Source organism: Bos mutus, chromosome 25 (assembly GCF_027580195.1).
Source record: "Bos mutus isolate GX-2022 chromosome 25, NWIPB_WYAK_1.1, whole genome shotgun sequence".
In the NCBI taxonomy this organism is placed as follows: Eukaryota; Metazoa; Chordata; class Mammalia; order Artiodactyla; family Bovidae; genus Bos; species Bos mutus.
Genome location: NC_091641.1, coordinates 7,912,424 through 7,933,165, shown reverse-complemented (window position 1 = coordinate 7,933,165; position 20,742 = coordinate 7,912,424). Strand labels below are relative to the sequence as shown.

General features: G+C 45.9%; 1 protein-coding gene and 1 pseudogene across 1 annotated transcript in view; one reads left to right on the top strand and one right to left on the bottom strand.

Moving 5' to 3' along the window:
- Positions 1-1,565: 1,565 nt before the first annotated feature.
- The window catches only part of POR (cytochrome p450 oxidoreductase), a 54,374-nt gene continuing 35,197 nt past the window's right edge, over positions 1,566-20,742 (top strand). Inside the window, exon 1 of the mRNA XM_070362497.1 lies at positions 1,566-1,690. The gene's annotated coding sequence lies outside the window, so the exon portion shown is untranslated. The remainder of the gene's footprint in view (positions 1,691-20,742) is intronic.
- On the bottom strand, positions 12,313-19,472 carry LOC138985588 (large ribosomal subunit protein uL6-like; annotated as a pseudogene).

Below are 20,742 nucleotides of genomic sequence, written 5' to 3'. Positions count from 1 at the left end.
GAGCAGTAGAAGAGGAAGTTTCCCTGGCAGCAAGTGGAGAAGAAACTGGAGGTGGCACGAGAGACAGGAACTGTTGAGATCATCCGGGGGGAAAGGTAAGCCCAGGTGTGCCTAAACTAGGGCAGGGACAGCAGGAAAGATGAGAAGATGGGGAGGGTGGTCCTGGAGAAGAAATCTACAGGACTCAGTTACAGACTCAACCAGAAACAGCAAAAGAAGATGTCTATCTCTGGCCCCAGGCAGGCCATTAGCAGAGAGAAAGAGAACTGAGTGTTCAGTGTTTTGGCTTCACATAAGCAGAGTGCAAGGATTCATGGAAGCCTCTTTGGGAAACGCCGGGGAGGTGTTCAACAAAGTGGTGGAAGGGTGAGACAGAGTATCAGAGGTCTGGGGGATGAATTTCCCTCTTGCTCTCTTGAGGGTCCAGAAGATCCCCTGGAGAAGAAAATGGCAACCCACTTCAGTATTATTGCCTGGGAAATCCCGTGGACAGAGGAGCCTGGCGGGCTATAGTCCATGGGGTCGGACTATAGCCGGACACGACTTAGCGACTGAAACAAGGAGTCTTGAGGGCCTAGTATAAGTTACACATTCAGTCCCTAAGTTAGACATGGATGTGCCCCACCCTGAAGGCTCTGGCATTTATGCAACCTGTAGGCGGGACTGGTTTAATGAGGTGAATCAGACTTGTTCCGGACAAACTGGAAGGTAGGAAGCCTAAAACTGAGGCCACAGGAAGGATCCTCTCTTTATACACCCTTTTACAATTTTCAAAGTATTCATACTTGGTTGTCGTTGGTGGGTCCCATTTTTAAAGATGGAGAACTGGTTCTGAACAAGTGAGTTGCCCCCCGCACTGTTCCCAGAGGAATTCGTAGCAGAGCCTGAAATTAATAATAATAGGGACTTCCCTGGCGGTCCAATGGTTAAGACAAGACTCCCGCTTCCAAAGCACGGGCCACATGGTAACAATAATAGTAATAATAATGACTTACATTTCTAGAGCACTATCGCACCAAGCTAAACTATTTAGGAACAAGAGTTACATCACTTAATCCTCATAACCCTGTAATCAAGCAGGAGGCATAGGTGGGCTTCTTACCCCTCAACCAAGGAAGCCAGACTTTCCAAACCAGAAGCGCCCTCTGCCCCCTCCCAGCTCTTTGGTCCAGTCGTCGCCCCCGGCTTGCTCACCTCCTGCCCTCCCACCCAAAAAGCAGGTCAGCATTCCAATCCTAGGCTGGACTGACCCCGACACTCGCCTCGCCATTTTCGAAGGCGAGGGAACTGAGGACCGTGGATGAGAAAAAGCCACGAACACAGGCGATCGGCGGTCGTCAGGAAGCCAGGCGGCGAAGCTCACTGGCCACCGACCCTGCGGAAGCGTCGTGGGCCGCGGGCGCCGTCTGCCCGGGCACTGCAGCCCAGGTCGGAACAGAGCGCCAGGCTCCCAAGGCCTCTAGGCGAAGCCGGGAGGCTAAGGGGGCGTGGCCTCCAGGGCCGTACCACGAGCGCGGATTCTCAGGGGGGAGGCCTAGCACCTAGAAGCGAGCGCATGGCCGGGTTGGGGAGGAGCGGCTCCGTCGCTGGCCACGCCTCCACCCCCGCGACCGGCGCGGGCGGTGGTAGCGCCTCAGTGGTGTGGGCCTGCGTCCTGCTCAGATGTCTCGAGTGCAGCCGGACGCCTGTGGTGAGTGCGTTCGTTCCCTAGGTTGGGATTGGTGGGGTTCGGGCGCCAGGGTTCCGGGTGCCGAGGCTCCGGGGCCCGACGCCTTCTGGCTGCCTCGGCCGCCGGGGCTCCCGGCGCGGGGACGGGCTCTAGGGCCGGGTCGGCTGCCTGTTTGGCCCGCCGCTCCCGCGGAAAGCGCGGCCCCCATCTCGGCCCTTCTTGGGGGTGGCCCTTCCCCCCGCCGCCCCCTAGCTGACCTCTTGCGGATGCTTGAGGGTCGTCGTTTCCACGGCCTAGGGCGCACCACGGGCCCCGTCGACGGAGAATTGGGTCTCGGCGTGAGAAAACTCGGGCTCCAGCCCTCCACGCCTTCATCCTCGGGCTAAACCACTTTTCCTCTCCGAGCCTCAGTTTTTCAGTCTGTACAGTGGACCTCAGGAGCCGGCCCGTTCTTGGGTTCAGTCACGTAGGACGCGCTCGAGTGTGGGTGGGACCTCAGCCTGGCCGCGCAGCATCAGGTGGACTCAGGGGAGCCCGCAAGGCCGGCCTCTCCTGGGAAACGTTCTCGGTGCCGGCTGCATCCCCGGGAGACAGTGCTCCTCGCGGGCAGGGGTTTGCCGGGCTCTGCTGGGTAGCCATGACCTTCTTCGCTCTTGGGAGCAATTGGGTAAAAGGGCGAGGTCTCCTGGGCGGCGGGGGCACTTGACCTCGACTTTTTTGCTTTTTCATTTCTTCACGAGAGTCACCATTGTGTGAGCCGGTGACCACACTGAGAAATTCGGGGCCACTTCAAAGAACGTGGCTACCTCCTCTCTTAAGACCAGCAAACTACAGCCTTCCCTCTGAGCTTGGCGGGAGTGGAGAATAGTGCTAAGACCAAGGGAGATGGGGCTGGAATGGGTAGTCCTGGGTCTGACACCTTGGCATCTTGGCAGGACCACAGGTTTTTACAGTCTCTGTTAGGCCCCCCCACCAGGTTGAAATTCAAGAGAGGGTCTTGAAGAGTGACTTTGAGAACTGTGACATTCCACCTAAGTGAGCGTTTAACTAACTTCTGTGATCCAGTATCTTCACTGTGTGTTACTGTAGTTCACAGGCCGGCCTGTTTGGGGAGAAGACATTGATTCATTAACCACTCACAAGTTCTATCTACACAAATCCCTTTTGAGTGGTTATGGGGTTGTCTTGATCAGGAAAAAGTCCAAAAGTCTAAGTTAATAAAGCAGTGAACCCAGAAGAAATCACTTTCTTTTCTTTGTGTCCCTCTAAGGAATTTTCATTTTCTTTTTGAAGAGTGGTCAGTTCTTGAGCCTCTCATGATTTTAATAATACCTAGTTTAATCATGTCTAAAAAAAATAGATCTGCATTTCAGAGAATGGAATATTGGCTTCCAACTGGGTTGTAGTGTTGACAGCTTCACAGTGATGATAACTCTTCCCAAATCCTTCCTGTCTAGCACTTGAAAATGTAATAGGTAGGTTTGAGGTGAAAGGAGCCCCAGGGATGTACTTAAGCACCTGGAAACAGCTTTGACCAAAGCTAGCATGAGTGAGGCAGCTGAAACTCCTGAGTGATAGGGGTTTGTAAACAATTCATGAGATGTTTCAGATGTTTGTTTTTAGACAAGCCAGAAATTTTAGGACCTGCTGGCCACTCTGAATTGATCCCTTGACTCTTTGAAAATCAGAATCTGAGTTAAATAAAGTTCATGTGTACTTAGGAGAGAGACCATTTGAAATCAGAACTGCTTGGCAAATTGAGCACATTTACTCACAAACTTTTCAAGTTCATTAAAAGTGTAGCTCTTAAGCAATCTTTTTTTTTTTTTTTTAGTTTCTCTTCCTTTGGGAGGCTTCTTTAATTGCAGAGCTTTTCATGGTTCCAGAGAGTCCAACTGCCATTGCAACATCTCTTCTTCCTCACACTTTGGAAGGGGCTGAGCCCTGGATGGGGTGGTGTGGGCTGGCAGTATCAGGGAACCTGAGTCCCATCTCAGGCACGAGCACTGTGTGCCGTTCACCGAACCACCCCAAGCCCAGGGGCCTCAGTTTAGTGCTACGGGATTTAACTTAGGTGTCAGATTGATTTAACAATTAACATCAGAATAAAAGTGAAATAGAGAAATGATGGTTTTTATAAAAATATATTTTATTCTGTTTACGGAAATGCTAAGTGCTCATTATTTTTGAAAATACTATTATAGAAATACTCAACATGATAGTGATATAACAGTGAACATCCTTCATAGCCTTACACTGAGACAAAAAATTATTGCTAGTCATGTAATATATATTCTCCAGATGTTTTTCCTTATATATAAAAGCACTTATTACCTAGATTTTGTTCTTTTACTTAAAACAGCAGGAATTTTCTACTATTGAAATTTAAGACAGAGAATTAAGATGAAACTAGTCATGCTGTTGTGAGTCTTACTTTTTATTACTTAACATGATGTCTTTCTATAACACGACGTAAACAGCTACCTCATTTCTGTTTTAAAACCTCATTCCTTTTAAAAATGACAGTAGCCCAGTAACCAATATGATTGAAAAAAATTTTTTGTTTGCGGCCTTTTACTGTTATGAATTCTGCTATAGGGATTAGCCTTGTTCTTTATCTCTTGGCAATTGGACAAATATTTTTATATAATGAATTCTTAGAAGTGGAAGAGCTAGAATATTTATGAGCTTTAAAAGTATTCATTTAACAGGTAGTGACTACCTCCAATATACAGATGCTCTTTGAGGTGTCGTGCCTATAGCAGTGGAGAAAATAGACAGGTCCTCTGTGGATTTGACACATGGCTTGTCAAATGATGATGTAATTTCAGACTTAACTTTTAGTTATATATCAGTTTCATTTGAAAATTAAAATCAGAAAAAAGTGCAGTGGAGAAATGACTTTTTTCTAAGAGTGTATTTTTTCTGTTTACAAAAATATTCAGTACTCGTTATGAAAAGACTATTATTATAGGAAATTCCCTGCTAGCCCAGTGGTTAGGACTCCTCAGTTTCACTCCAGAGGACATGGGTTAACGATTCTTGGTCCTGCAAGCTGAGTGGCACAGCCAGAAAAGAAAAAAAGACAATTACAGAAATGTGCAATATAGACAAAGAACATTCTTCTTAGCCTTACACTGAGACATTTTCCATATGGAAAAAAATAGTACAAAGGAGTATGTGTGTTTGTAAAAAAAAAAAAAAAGTATGACTTTAAATGTCAGTAGATATTGCCAAACTTCCCTCCAAAAATCTTAATCTTACATTCCCACCAACAGAGATGCGTCATTTTTCAATTCCTAATTCTGAGGCCAGTCGCTAGCCGCTAACAGCAGCCATGTTTTTATTTCAGGAAAAGTAGGTGCAAGACACTTTGTGCTGTTTGTATTAGGTATACATGTTTTTCTCTTTCTTTCAAGTTCTTCTGATGATCCCAAAGCCTGGTGTTTCCATGCCCAGTTCACCCCCAGGAAGGCTGTCTCAGAGGTGAAATCACTTGCTCAAGTCCATGATGGTAAAACTAAGGCCTCACGCAGGGCCGTTTGCCTTCAGAGCCCTCCCTGCTCTCTTTGTGCACTGTTACCTCATTTTCTGACTGTAGAGGACATTCTTTTGTGGGGGGAGTGGAAGGAAATCTCCTAATACATGGTATTACTGAGTAATATAATTGTTCTTCCTCGATTCTGTTACTGCAGTGTGCAAGTGTGTGCATCTCATATGTCTCACCATGCATCTCATTATAGTGTAAGAAACATGAGAGTATCTCATAGAGAGATAGATGAAGCCAGTTCTTTTATGATCATCATTATTATCATCATCACCATCATCATCATCATTATACAAACTGTAGGCCAAACCTTGTGTTCCCAGAAAAGCTCCTGGGTTGGAGGCAGCACTTCAGTTTCTGTTTAACAGGCACCAGCTTGTACAGGCCCACACCTGGCCTTACTTTCTTCATCCATGAAGCGGAGGAGAGTCCCTGCCCCACTGCCTCCTGGAACAGCCCAAGGGGTGTTTATTTTTGGCAGTGAATTCTCTGTGTTCTTGGATACGTTTCCATCCCTGAGGAGGGACACTTGAAAGACACATATTTGGCCTCTAGGGTCTAAACTACTGTGCGTAGCGTCTGGTTCAGCCCTGGTGAAGGGTCTGGTTCAGCCCTGGCAAACGCTCATGGGGAGGGGACCAAACAGAAGTAAACAACGATGGCAGAATGTGTTGAGCTCCTTCTGGATTTAAGGTGTGCGAGGCATTTCCTCTTGGTGTTGAGCCCACTGTGCCCTGGGGAGTGCTCAGGAAGAGCTCTCTTTCAGAGAATTTCTTTTTTTTTTTGCCTGTCCTGGGTCAGTATTGCAGCACGCGGACTTTCTCTAGTTGCCCATTGGCGTTTGGATCTTAATTCCCCAACCGGGGATCGAACCTGTGTTCGAAGGCAGACTCAACCACTGGACCACTAGGGAAGTCCCTGGGACAAGCTCTCTTTATGTGGGGTATCCTGCAAGGCTCAGCGTAAGAGTGGGTGTCTGAGTTGGATCTTGGAGGTTAGACGGGAATTCCCTGAGCCCACCAGGGCACACCAGCTCTGGGGCATGTAAGGGTGTAGGTTGCCTGAGGCTTGGAAGTGATTGGGGCTTATCTGAAGGGGTCTTGTGAACCATGCTACGTGATAGGAAGGCTTTTAAATAGGTCAGGGATGTGGCTAGCACAGAACACTGTATTCTTGTCTTACTTCCCTCTAGGTGAATCCATCATTTAGGAAGCTGACTCTGCCTAAATCTGTATCATACCATTTTAGAGCTCTACATCCTCAAAAGTGTTTTTTCTTCCCCATCCCCCTCCCCAAGTGAGGTGTTTACAATAGCTGTGCACCTGCGGGTGTGTGCGTGTGTAATGGTGGCAGAGGAGTGCCATTGTGCAAACCATGGCTCTTTGAAGGCTGGTGGCTGCTGTTGGTTGGGTCCTTTGGAGCCAAATTCATCCACCTCTGTTATGCCTGATGCTGGTTGGCATGGCAACATGCTCAGGAATGTTGTGAACAAAGCAGCTGGGGGACCTGGTCCTTTTTCTGGGTGGCTTGTGGAGAAAGCCACTGATATGGGGGGCTTATTTATTTCACTTATAAAGAGGGGCTCCGGTGGGGGTGAACATCTAAGAATTATCCTTTCTTTGGACTGCTAGAGGGTGAGGCATTCTGATCTGGACAGAGCTCAGAGAATTGTACACGTGCTTCCCCAAAATTAATCTGTTTCAAGGCTAAACTAGAACAAAATGATGGGCGAAACTGTGGTGCCCTCAGCCAAAGACTGTTTTTCAGAGAACTGGATTCTTTGGGAGGTGACCTGTAGTAGGAAAATAGAATGGAAAAAAGCAGACTCTTGTCCCCTGGTTATAATCAGAGAGGAAGACAGACTGTAAGGGTACTCTGATGTGGGGTTATGTAATTCGCTTCTAAGTGAAAGTCACGAATGATGTTTAGTCATTTTTTTAAAAATCTCCCTGAGTTCTTATCTCCAGTGCCTTCTCCCGTGGCCCTGCCCACCCCATTCCTTTTGCCTGAGCTTAGCCTTTCATATCACCTTGGAGCACCTTGGTCAGGTAAGAGCGCCTTAAGAGCACCTTGACCTCAAGAAACTTTGATCCTCGCAGCATACACCGTGTCCTTGAGCTGGGTGGGCCGGGTTTGTACAAAGGTTTGAGGGCTGGGTAGGAACACGTGAATTTGTGCTCAGCTCTGAACCCCGTGTGCTGACTCTCTATCTGTAGCTTGCTTGAGGTCAGCTTTCAGCACTGTAAACAGGGGTGGCGGTTCTTAAAAACCCAGGACAGTGCATCAGCCAATTGTGCCCGGCTTCTTTCAGGGGTGGGGTTTAGGGAGGTATGCATTCCAGTCACGGGAGAGTGGCCCACTAGGAATTTGTGGTCTTGTGAAGAAGGGCATTTATCGGTTTCAGTTAGGGTTGCAGAACCTTTGTGATTATGAAACCACACGGCGTTACCTGGACACATTGGACACAGTCACTTATGTAATGTGATTTGCAAACTTTAAAAGGTCATTGAGCATGACAGCAGAAATGGGCAAGCCTGTCCCTCCTGAAACCCTCACCAGTGAGGTCTCTGGCCCTGCTAATGACCTCACCATCCCCTGGTCCCTGAAGCTCTAAGGACAGAGGACATTTCCACTTTCCCTCATATTCACTCTGGGTTGCCACCAGCACTTAGTCCCGACAGTTTTTAGTCTTTGAATCCCCTTCCGCTGCTGCGGTCTTTCTGTGGCCTCTGTCATTTCCTGCCTCACCAGCCCTCGAATTGGCCTCCCCGCATCCATAATTCTCCCTCCCGCTCCTCCCCATCACTTCTCATGATCTGTCCATGGTACCATTGCTCATTATCACTCTTTGCTCAAGAATACAGTCTCACTGTCTTAATGCTTTCTGTTTATTTTTCCTCTTTCTTCATCTGCTTCCAACAAGAATATGGAAGTGTTCAATCACTTTAGTCGAGTCTGACTCTCTGCGACCCCAGGGACTGTAGCCCACCAGGCTCCTCCATCCATGGGATTCTCCAGGCAAGAATACTGGAGTGGGTTGCCATTCCCTTCTCCAGGCTGTCCTCCCGACCCAGGGATCATACCCACATCTCCTGCGTTACAGGTAGATTCTTTTCCTACCTAGGAAGCCCGAATTCTTTAACATCTTGAACCACCTGGGAAGCCTGAATATGGAAGTAACTTATAATAAGGAGCCTCATTCTCCCTCTCCCTAATGGCAGCGTGGTTGGAATAGAATGTGATTTGTCGGGGACAGAGAAATCCCCACCGTTTCCGCATATGTCAGCCAGCACGTGGAACAGCGCCAGGTGTGCGGCAGGCCCTCAGAAACACTAATGGGATGAGTGGAGGGTGAGTGCCTCTGGTTTCTCTCTGCCCAGTGTCTTGCCAAACTTTCTGCTGCATATTGACTGAGATGCCAGTATTGGGTCTCATCTGTATTTTTTAAAGATTATTCTAAGACACAATATGAATTTTTGGTACAATTTTAGTTTTCCATCTAGTTGTGACATTTTAAATGTTTCAAATTCCTCCTGCCTTTGGTAGTTGATTCAGTAATTGTTTTTTAATTGAAGAAGGGAAAGAACTTCTGTACTGCCCCTCCATAGTATTAATAGCATTTTAAGCTTTGCCTTGTCCGGAAAAGGTGGTGAAGGGCTTGCAAGTGGGTAATCAAGTGGCTCTGATGCCAGTTGGTCTAGGTTTAAATCCTGGTTCTAACGCTTATCAGTTCCCTGACTTTAGACAAGGTACTCTGATCACCGTGCTAGTTGTAGCTCCTATACCTCAGAGCATTGGTGTGAGGAGGAAAATAAATAGTGGAAAGTCCTAATGTGTGTGCTTCATAACCTGGTAACTGTTGTTACGGTTAGTGTTTATTTAGGAAAATAAAGTAGATGAGGTAAATAGAAAATGATGAGACCTAGGGATAAGGCTAGTGTATGGCTGCTGGAGGCTGTTTGGCCTTGTCTTGAATTTCCTGATGTCTGGAACAAAGAGAAGAAGACGCACCAGGAGGTGGGAGTGCCTGCTGATGGATACAGCTTTCCTTTGTTGGGGGAAAGGGGTGATGAAAATGTCCTGGAGGTCGTTAATGGTGCTGCTTGCAGAGCGGGTGAACATACTGAAAACCACAGAATCGTACACTTTGGGAATTTGGGAGTGTGTGAATTATATCTTGATTTTTATATCAGGACTTCCCAGGTGGCACAGTGGATAAGAATCTGCCTGCCAGTGCAGGGAACATGGGTTCAGTCCCTGGTCCAGGAAGATTCCACATGCCTTGGAGCATCTAAGCCCACGTGCTCCAACTACTGAGCCCCCTTGCTTCAGCGGCTGAAGCCTGCACACCGAGAGCCCATGCTCCTCAACAAGGGAAGCCACCGTGATGAGAAGCCTGTGCACCACAACTCGAGAGTAGCCCCTACTCTCCGCAACTGGAGAAAGCCCGCCCATAGCAACGAAGACCCAGCCCAGCCATAAATAAATAAATAAAAATTTAGAAAGAAAATATTAATACTATTTGCTTTAAAAAAATCAGACCAATAAGCTGGATTTTTCTTCCTCGTATTAAGAGAACACGGTCAGGCAGTCCACAGCTCAGCAGCTCGTGGTTTAGTGCAGGTGGTATAATAACCATGGACACTTTTATAGGCACCATGAGACAATCCTCTATCCCCACAGGGTCTGATTCTTCCCGACTCGTTCATGCTGTTCTGTTGTGAACTTCGGATAACCCATCTGCCCAAACCCTGCTACCTGAAAGCGTGATATGACTCGGCAGGCAAAGATCATGGAAATGACCTTCAGTTGTGCTCATACAACTTGATTGACAACAGGCCTTTAATGGGTGGCAGTGGCCTAATGTCAAGGCAAAATACAGGCAGAGCCGGGGATCAAAACAATGCCATCTGAGGCCCGAGCCTGACCTCATGATAAAAGCTGGCCCCCGGAAAGCGCACGGCCACGTCTCTGAATGCTGGCCTCCATCAGCGCCTCCATCACTGGGTGCGGAGCTGCTGCCTGGCCTGGCCTTGTGTGGCTGCCTGGTCCTCACTGCCGCGGCAGAGAGTCGGTCTTTGAACCAAAAGGCACCATCTGCTGCTGGCCCAACCTGGGGTGACCAGCCAGCCTGGGAACCACCTGGGAGGATGGTGCACCAGGATTGGGCTGCCCCCTTCTCATCTGTGGGCAGCCAGTGATGGCTAGAGCAGTGACAGGGTCTCACACGGCCATTAAATCTCCCCCTTTGAGTTACTAGCTGTGGGACCGTAAGTAATTTGCTGGTTCCTTAGGTCTTCAGGTTTGTGTCTGTGAAATGGGTGAAATATTTACCTAAACAGGCTAATCATAAGCACCAAAGAGCTTGTGTGAAGTGCCTAGCGTGGTGCTTGACCCACGGCGCTCTTTGGGTGGGTGCTGTCTCTAGGCCTGCCCTCTGCCTGCTGAGCAGGCAGGCAGCGCACGAGGTGCTGATGAGGACCCTGCAGCCTTTTTGTCCCCTGTGGTGCCCAGGGCTGGCTTTTTGAGGATCGAGGTATTAACTCTTGCTGCTCAGTGATTATGAGGAATCCTGGTTGTCAGATTCTCGAGACTGGCTGGAGAAGTCCAAAGATGATGAGTAGAACATAATGTGAGCTTTAGGAGCTTATAATCCGGTGAGAGAAGCAGATATGGAGGTAACTATAACCTGAGGCAGAGGCTGCCACGTGCCAGAGCTGTGTGTGGCCATGAAACCAGGAGCCAAGGTTTTTTGGAGGAAGTGGCACTTGTGAAGGGACAGCTTTGATGGCTACAGAAAGAAAAGGAAGACCATCCTCTGGGGGGAAGGCAGTGAAGCAGAAACAGGCAGCAGTGTAGCACGTGTGTTTTGGGGGGCTGATAGGAAGGCCTCACAGTAAGGATGCTACTGGATTTTTTTAAAAAACTCTTTAACCAATTTTCGACTTACAGAAAATTGCAAAAATAGTTGCAAGTTTTCTTATATTCCTCACCCAGCTTCCCCTGTTGTTAGCATCTTAAAAAATTATAATAAAATTAGCAAGAACAGGCAATTAAGATCAGCAGGGTATCATGAACTGTAAACCAGGGGTCGACAAACTTTTTCTATAAAGGATCAGATAGTGAACACTTGAGGCTTCATGGGCCAGAGGTCTCTGTCCCAGCTACCAAGTCTGTTGCTTTAGCGAGAAAGCAGCCATAGATCATCTGTAAATGAACAAGCATGACCGTGTTCCAGTAAAACTTTGTTTTCAAAAGTAGTCAGCTAGTTGGGCATGGCATGAAGACCGTAGTTTGCCAGTCCTTGAATGAAGCTCCACCCCTCATGAGAATTTCACTTGTCTTTCCACTCATCTTCTCTCTACTCCAGGCTCTCACCCAGGATCCTACAGTGCCCCGACTTGTCAGGTGTCCTGATTCTCCTCCAGTCCCTAACAATTCTCCTTTCATAACCTTGATGCTTTAGGAGAGGGCCAGTCCATTGTTTTGTAGAATGCCCTTCAGTTTGGGTTTGACCAGTGCTTTCTTGTGATTGGTTTGAGGTTGTGCATTTGTGGCAAGAGCACAACAAAACTGGTGCTGTGCCCTTCTCAGTGTCTTGTCTCAGGGGTCCATTACTGATGATGCCTACCTCGACCTCTTGATTAGGTTGGTGTCTGTGGCGGTTTTCCATTGTGAAGTTTTTATTTTTTCCGTTTGCAGTTTTTTAGGTATCTTGGAGGAGATAACTCTGAGACTATGTCAGTCCTGTCCTCCCCACCCAGCCCTGCCTCAGAACTTTTTGCCCACTGATTTTAACACACCCATTGGTGGGTCTTCCCTGCAGTAGTTCTTACTGTGGTGTTTCTCTGATGGTGGTCCTGTCTCTTCCTCTTTCCTTCTAAAACATTTATTAGTTGGAACTCTACTGTGAGGAAGGCTTCTTCTTTCCCTCCCATTTTTATATCTGGACTCATGGAATGTTTATTTGTCCTATGGTTAAAACTCCATTAGCAGCAAGCACTCCAAAGAGGAAATTAAGAAAATCATTTATAGTAGCGTCAAAAAGAACAAAATACTTAGGAATGAATTTAAACAAGGAGATGCCAGACTTTTGCACTAAAAACTGCAAAACATTGCTGAAAGGAAATGAAAAAGACTTAAATGGAAAGATATTTCTCTTCATGGATTGGAAGACTTACTATTAAAGTGGCATTATCCTCACTCTGATCCAAGCAGTGTACAGGCCCAGTGCAGTCTCTATCAAAGTCCTAATGGCTTTTTATGCAGAAATGGAAAAGCTGATTCTGAAATTACTATAGAATTTCAAGGAACCCCAAAGAGTCAAAACAATATTGAAAAAGATCACACTTGGAAGACGCATACATACTAATTGCAAAACTTATTTCACAGCTGCAATAATTAAGACAGTGTGGTCCCATTATAAGGATAGATAATGGATAGATCAATGGAATAGAACTGAGCCTCCAGAACTTAACACATTTGCGTATGATTAATTGATTTTTTTTCTTTTTGACAAAGATGTCAGGGCCATGCAATAGGGAAAAAATAGTGCTGGAACAACCAGATATCCACATGTGAAAGAAAGAAGCTGAACCCTTGCCTCACACCATATACAGAAATCAACTCAAGATGGATCAAAGATCTTAATGTCAAAGCCAAACGGAAGATCTTAGAAGAAAGCAGGGGTTAATCTTCATGATCTTGGATTTTGCAGTGGTTTCTTAGATATGACACCAAATCACAAGCAACCAAAGGAAAAACAAAAAACAGATAAATCGGTCTGTTATGGACTAAATGTTTGTGTCCCCATAAAATTCAGTGTTGAAATCCTGACCCTGGAAATGCTGAACTGCTGCTTCTCTGCTATCTGCCATGTGAGAGAGCAGCTGTCTACAGAACACACAGGGGACTCTGGTCAGACATGGAGTCTGCTCATGCTCTGATGCCAAGATCTTCCCACCCTGCAGAATTAATGAGAAATAAATGCTTGTTGTTTTAAGTCTGCAGTATTCATAACAACAGCCCCAAGCTGAGACATGGACTCGCTGTTTCTGTAGCCAAATAGCTTAGATTTTATTCATCAGTCTGCTGAAGCATTCCTCTGTCAGAAACGATAGATGCCATCCAAAAATGTGTCTGATATCCTTGCTTTTTAACTGTTGGGGCTCGCTGAATCGAAGCAGCTGAATTTGACGCACTTCCACTGCCACCTCCTTCAGGAATTAGCTCATCTCCCTGGGCTTGACATAGCGAACAGGCAATGTCTGGCCACATCCAAACCTTGTAGAGTTATCTTTTGCCCAAGAAATTTTGGATTTTGACAAGAGAGCAAGTCTCCTGAGTGATCACATAGATGGGGAAATGAGCATACAGAGATCTGATCTTGTAACGGAAGCCCAGTGCAACACCCTTGATCTTGTTCTGTGTGTGACTATAGATAATGCCAGTGATAGCCAGGTCCTTCCTGTCTCCCCACCATTCATCACCCCAGAGCCTCTTTTCCTTTCCGAGGAGGCCGAGTTCTACATTAAAGTGATTGAAGACCGTCCGCAGGGTGGCCCGGGGGCCCTTCACAATCATTGTGCATCCCTTCAGAGAGAGTGATGTCAACCTTTTCTGGAATCTTGATGGTCTGATTGCTGAGAATGGGCTTCCTCCCCACAGTAGATGCAGCAGAGAGGATGCCCCATCCCGCACCCCGTGCCACTCCTCTTGTGGGATCTTAGTTCCCAGCCAAGGATTGAACCTGGGCCTTGGGAGTGAGAGCATGGAGTCCTAAGTACTGAACCACCAGGGAGTTCCCGATGCGGTTTGTTTTTAATCTGCTTCTGCCCTGAAGAAGTGATCCACCGACCTTCTCTGGGTGCCTGCCAGGTGTTCTCTGCAGCTTTACCCATATTCTCCTCCCAGCAGCCCTTTTGGAATTTTTTTTTTTTTTTTGGAATTATTAATAATGATGATTCTCCATTTTAGATGGGCAGGCAGCTGAGGGAAGTCAAGTTTTGCCCACAGTCATAGAACGATAAGTGGCAGAGCAATTTTGAACTCATTTTATTTAGAGCTATGACCCCATTTTACCTGCAGGCCCTTCTGGCTCCTCTTCACTCACCCCCTCCCCGATGCCTCCATCTCTGCGGTTTTTTACCCTCTCCCATCAGGAAGCCATCCTAGGCAGCCTCTGCCCAACCGCGAACCGCGTGGGCCAGAACCTGTGCTGCTTGTTTTGGGGGGAAGTAACTGTGTGTCCCTTCTCTTGCCATAGAAAGGACATCTCCTACCTAGTTTGTCTTCTCCTGTTTGGTTAGTATGGTGCTGGGTACCTGGGCATGGAGGACCCACTCTTGATATGAGTGCAGCGGTTTCTCCTCAGGGCAGTTTCCCTCTGGACAGTTGTCTTCAAATCAGCATCACCATCAGTATTTCTGTGATTCTTTGCAATGTTGCCACAGGCATCATTTATGTAAAAGCCAAACAAGGGTTAAAAAACCACCTGGTTGGCTAAGATGAGAAGTGATTGAGGCTGGCGGTGGTAAAACCAGTCTGCAGGTTTGGCTCACTAAACTCCTGCCAAGTCCCATACCCTTTCACTCTGTCCCTCTGCCCCAGTTTTTCTGTTTTATAAAGCAGTGGACTAGAGAGAAATCAAACGGAAGATGGGGCTATTTCACTCCCCTCTGTGTTATAGCCCCTTCTCTGTGAAACCACTCCTAGTGAGAAAAGTCACAATTTCTAGTTGCAATTCAAATATTCCTTTTGGAAAGTAGTCTTGGTTTCCTTTGATGTGACTGAAGTGTAGGGATTCAAGAGTCACCAGATGATGAAAGAGTAGTTACTCACTTTCTCTAGAGAATACTAGAATGGGGGCGTTTGGGAATTTGACATACTACTATAAATATTAACATATGAATAAAACAAAGTAAACAAAAACTCCCCACGGCTCTTAACACTGTGAACGAATAAACAAAGGTGGGCAGGTTGCTTTTTACTTTGTTTTGTCTTCCTGGTAAGATGGTTTGGAACAAGGACAGGCTACTCCTCACGCCAGAGCGGACAGGTGAGCTTGGATAGATGTGCCATCGTCTTTCCATTCCGACCGATGGAGGTTGACAGAGACCTCACTGACCTTGTCTGCTGATGGTAGAAAAGTGCAGACAGCGGACCACCAGGCTTTGGCAGGGGTTCCGACTCCTACCTGTGTGTTCTTAAAGCCCAGAAGAGCTGTTGCGGCACCTCTTTGAGTCATTTCAAACCTTCCGAGCTCCGCTCTGGGTCTGCCCTCCTTGGGTACCAGACTTGTCTCCTGTCTCCTTGCGGGAGCTTCCGGGACCTGTGTGCACACCCACCTTCCGTCCCCATGGAAGTTAAGGTTTCCATGTCGGAAATCAAGGCGAGCCCATCAAGGATGGCTGAAAGACTGCCCTTCTTGGGTGCCAGTGTCCTGGCCTCCCTGGAGTCCTTCTGGATTCTTATCAGTGGGGTTTTTTGTTTTTGTTTTTTTTAACCCTGTTTCCTTCCCACGCTGATGGGGATGCAGTGTTTTGTGGAGTTACTCCCTCCTCCCCAGGTTAGAATGCAAAGGGAAAGCTGCAGAGAAATGCTGAAAAGAAATTGCTTTGTGGAAAATAATTTGAAAGTGAGTCAAGGGTCCTAAAAATCTTTATTCCCTTTGATTCAGAAATGTTTCTAAGATATATTTGGAAACCCTATTTTAAACAAATAATCAGAGGTGCACAAAGTTTTATCTTGAAAAGGTGTCAGTCATCATGTTTATCGTGGTGGTATTTGTAATAGTGAAGATATCCAGTAAGCTACTGTGTAGTCGTAGGCTGGAAGAACATTTGAGATTTTTATAATGTTCAGAATTTAACAAATGAAAAAAGCAGGACAAAATTATTTGTAGTATAAAACCAATGATGTTAAAAATAAATATATTTTATAGTATACACGTAAAAAAATGGGTGGGACAGAAACAAAGCATTTGGGTTGTGTTTTCTTTATGTTTTTTAATGTAATACATTTTCTTCAATAAGCTTGTATTTATTTTAACTTATTTTTATTTTGAAATAGTTTCAGATTTACAGAGAAGTCGCACAAATAGTGCAAAGAATTTTTGAGTGCTCTTTACAGATTCTCCAGATATTAACATTTTACTTTATTATTTTCTCTCTTTCTCTCCCCCTTTTATTGTTAATATTTTACTTTTTGGCTGCCCCGTGAGGCAGGCGGGATCTTAGTTCCCTGACCAGGGATCTGACCCTCATCCCCTGCGGTGGAAGTGCAGAGTCTCAATCACTGGACAGCCAGAGAAGTCCCTCTCTTTCTCTTTGAAACTGAAGTGTAATCCCCTGCGTCTCTGTGTTAGTTCCCGGTGCACAACACAGCACACGGTATTCCTGTGTGCCGCAAGACGATCCCATGGTCAGTCTGGTAACCGTCTGTCCTCATGCAAAGACCTTAGAGGTATTGGCTCTATTCCCCATGCTGTGCAGTTCATCCACATCCTCTCTGGCATTCAGGGAACCAGTTTGTTCTCTGAATCTATTTCTGTTTTGTTTTTTAGGACTCCACAGATAAATGAAATATATGGTATTTGTTTCTCCATCTGATTTATTTCACTTGGTATAATACCCTCTAGATCCATCTGTGTTGTCACAAATGGCAAGATTTCATTCGTTCTTATGGCTGAGTAAGTGTCCGTGTTATACACATACCATGTCTTCTTTATCCATTCATCTATGGATGGGCACTTAGGTTGCTTGCATATATTGGCTATTGTAAAGAATGCTTAGGGGTGCACTATGTTTTTTAGAATTCGTGTGTTTATTTTCTTTGGGAAAATACCCAGAAGTGGAGTTGCTGGGTCATAGGATGGTTCTAGTTCTGATTTTTTGAGGCGCCTCCATAGTGTTTTCCATAGTGGCTGCAGCAAGTTACCTTCTTCCTACTAACACTGCACAAGCATTCTCTTTGCTACATTCACACCAACACTTGTCTTTCTCACTGTCATGTTTTTCCTTGATCTTTTTGAGAATAAGTTGTACATATGGACATATGAAGTACCCCTAAGTACTTCAGTGTTTCTTTTCTGAGATCCAAGGGCATTTTCTTACATAGCCATGGTTTAATAATATCAGGAAATTAACACTGATATTCTGTGTTCATTGTCTAATCATAGAATTTTTTTCAAACTTACCACTGTCTTTTATAGCAAAAAGAAAAAATTTTTTATTTTTTCTTGGTCCAAGATTGCACTGAACTGTAACCGCCCACTCTTTACTTTCCTTTGATCTGAAGCAGTTCCTCAGTCTTTCTTTATCTTTGTGACCTTGACATTTTTCAAAAAGTCAGGCCATCTCTTTATGGAATGTCCCTCAGTGTGGATTTGTCTGTTTCCTCCTGATATGATTCAGATGTGTTTGTGGAATGTCACAGAAACGGCCTTTTGTCCTTAAAGCCCTGCATCAGGTGCTTTCACTTCGTCCCAGTATTGAACTCTGATCTCTTGATTATGGTGGCGTAAGCCACGTTCTCCACCTTTTATTTCAGTATTGACTCTTGCATTATTCTTTTATCCAGCGGGTTCTAATCTGTTGCTGGCGGTATTTGTCTTGCTATTCAAGTTGTCCCAGATTTCCCAGTGGGAACCCCTTCAGGTGCACTCCTGCCTTCTTTAGACACGTCCCTGTCGTTCTTCAAGCAGCACAGCAAAGTGATCCAGGTTCATCCACTGCTTTTCCTGCCCTTGTTCCTGAGTCAGCCATCTCTCCAAGGAGCCTGAGTTTCTTTGGTTGGAGAATGGTGTTGAGAAGCCAAGATTTGGATGCTAAATGGCTTCTTGCTCCTAGGATATCTTTATTTCCTCTCAGCAGACGAAAGTAGGAAATACACACAAGCACATACGCATTTCCATGTTCATCTTCATATATGAAGGAACCATTGTGTATGCTGATATCTCTAGTTTCAGTCCAACCCCACAGCATTCATTCCCTGATCTCTCTTCCCATATTTGTACCTCCCTCCTTCAGCAGTAAGAAATCCAGCTCCTGTGAATCTAATATCGTAAGTAACACAGTCATCTCCTTATAAAGAATAGACAAAGCAAAGGTCCTTTTAGACACCCGCCCACCACCATCATATTCTAGATGTTTCCTAGAGGAAATCACTATTGTATATATCCTCCTGGATCATTTTTCTGGAGAACTACCTAATTTTTCTTTTATTTCACTAGTGGTTTCATAATGAGACTGTCACTGCCTTCTGTGTTACGTGTATATAATGACAGTATTTCAGTGAGAATACGATTAGTTCCACATAACTTTTTTTTTTTTAACTATTGTATAGCATCCCATTACTTGGAATGGAAAACGTAAGCACCCAGTTCGGGGGCTGGTACAGGCAGTGCTGAGCTCAGTGAGAGACACAGTCAAGAAAGAAAGTCACCAGACCCAAAGGTCTGGGTATATATTTTTTTCTTTTTCCATAAGAAAAAAGCTTTAAAAGTGTTTTTCCAGTTAGGTAAATAGCACATACTCATTATTATTTTTTTTTTTCAAGTTCACAGTCCCAACTTTATTGTCACTTGGTCACACGCACTTTAAAAAACACACACGCTTGTAAAATACCCACACATCAGGAATTAGAAGGCCATAAAACAAGGGGCTTACAGGTGCCAAAAATATCCTAGGATTCAGAATAAACAAAACTCAAAAACTTATTTGTTCAGAACACAAAGATATTTTGTTGTTCATGACGTTTAAGTTTTGCTGTTGTTTTAAAGGGATATTTTAGGGACAAAAATGAAGCTTCTTGCGTTGCCTGAGGCAGGGCCTGACTTCTGTCTTCCTTGAAAGCATTCTGCAAACTCCAGAAGCCGGTCTGTGCTGGCCTTGCCATTCACGCCCAAGCCTGTGTCTGCAGGGCTACAGGGCATCCAGGATGTGGTCGCTTGCCAACCAGGTCCTGCCGCTTTCCCGAGATGAGTTTCTCGTTCTCGATGTATGTGTCTTTCTTGAGCTTGCCGGCCACCAGCCGCTCGGCCTCCACCGCCACCTTCAGGACCAGCTCCTTGACCTGCGCGTCCAGTCTCTGCATTTCGCTCACTTTGTCGCACAGGTCGGAGCCCTGGGTCTTCAGCCGGGACTGCGGCAGTGCCACCTCGCTGGTCAGGGCCTTGTGCTCCGTCTCCAGGCTCTTCTTGCCGCTCTTGAGAGTGGACACATCTCGGGACTGTTTGTACCTGTTGACCGTCGTCATACATTAAAAATAAAGTGGGGAAAAAATCCCCCCCCCCCGCCCGAGATAATATTTTGGTGCTCCGTTCACATATGCATGCTATGCTATGCTAAGTCACTTCAGTCGTGTCCAACTCTGTGCGACCCCATAGACGGCAGCCCACCAGGCTCCCCCGTCCCTGGGATTCTCCAGGCAAGAACACTAGAGTGGGTTGCCATTTCCTTCTCCAATGCAAGAAAGTGAAAGTGAAGTCGCTCAGTCGTGTCTGACTCTTAGCGACCCCATGGATTGCAGCCTAACAAGCTCCTCCGTCCATGGGATTTTCCAGGCAAGAGTACTGGAGTGGGGTGCCATTGCCTTCTCCGCACATATGCATGTGGAGACATAAGTACTTTACATCCTAGAATACATGTGCTGTTTTTTGGGTACTTTTTTTTCCAGTGTAACTTCAGTCTTTTAATACTCAGCTTGATGAATTTTTACATAAACTTCCCAGGAACTACTGCTCCAGATGAGATACTGGACATTGCCCAGTAAGCCAGAAGGTTCCCTTGTGCCTCCTTCTCCACTGATGACCCTTGACCTAAAGGTAACCGCTGTTCTGACTTTTGTCACCATTGACTGCTCTTGCCTCTTCTTGAAGTTCAGCCATAAATGGAATCCTTTAATAAGTCCTCTCCTGAGTTTGGCTTCCCTCGTTCAGCATTACATCCGTGAGATTCAACTGTGTTATTGTGGGTAGCAGCAGTTCATTCTTTATCATGGTCATGGCTGCTTTTGTTGTTTACTTCTTTATCATTAAGACTTTTCATAGTAGTCACAGCTACATTTATGACAGCACATAACCCTGTGCCAGGCACTGTTCTAAATCCTTGACAATTTCAGCTTGTTTCAGTTCAGTTTAGTCGCTCAGTCGGGGCCAAATCTTTGCGGCCTCATGGACTGCAGCACACCAGTTTGCTCAAACTCATGTTCATCGAGTCAGTGATGCCATCCAACCATCTCATCCTCTGTCATCCCCTTCTCTTCCTGCCTTCAATCTTTCCCAGCATCAGGGTCTTTTCCAATGAGTCAGTTCTTCACATCAGGTGGCCAAAGTTTTGGAGCTTCCGATTTAGCATCAGTCTTTCCAGTGACTATTCAGGACTGATCTCCTTTAGGATTGACTGGTTTGATCTTCTTGCTGTCCAGGAGACTCTCAAGAGTCTTCTCCCACACCACAGTTCAAAAGCATCAATTCTTCCGCGCTTGTTTAATCCTCAGAATAACCCAATGAAGTGGGTACTACTAT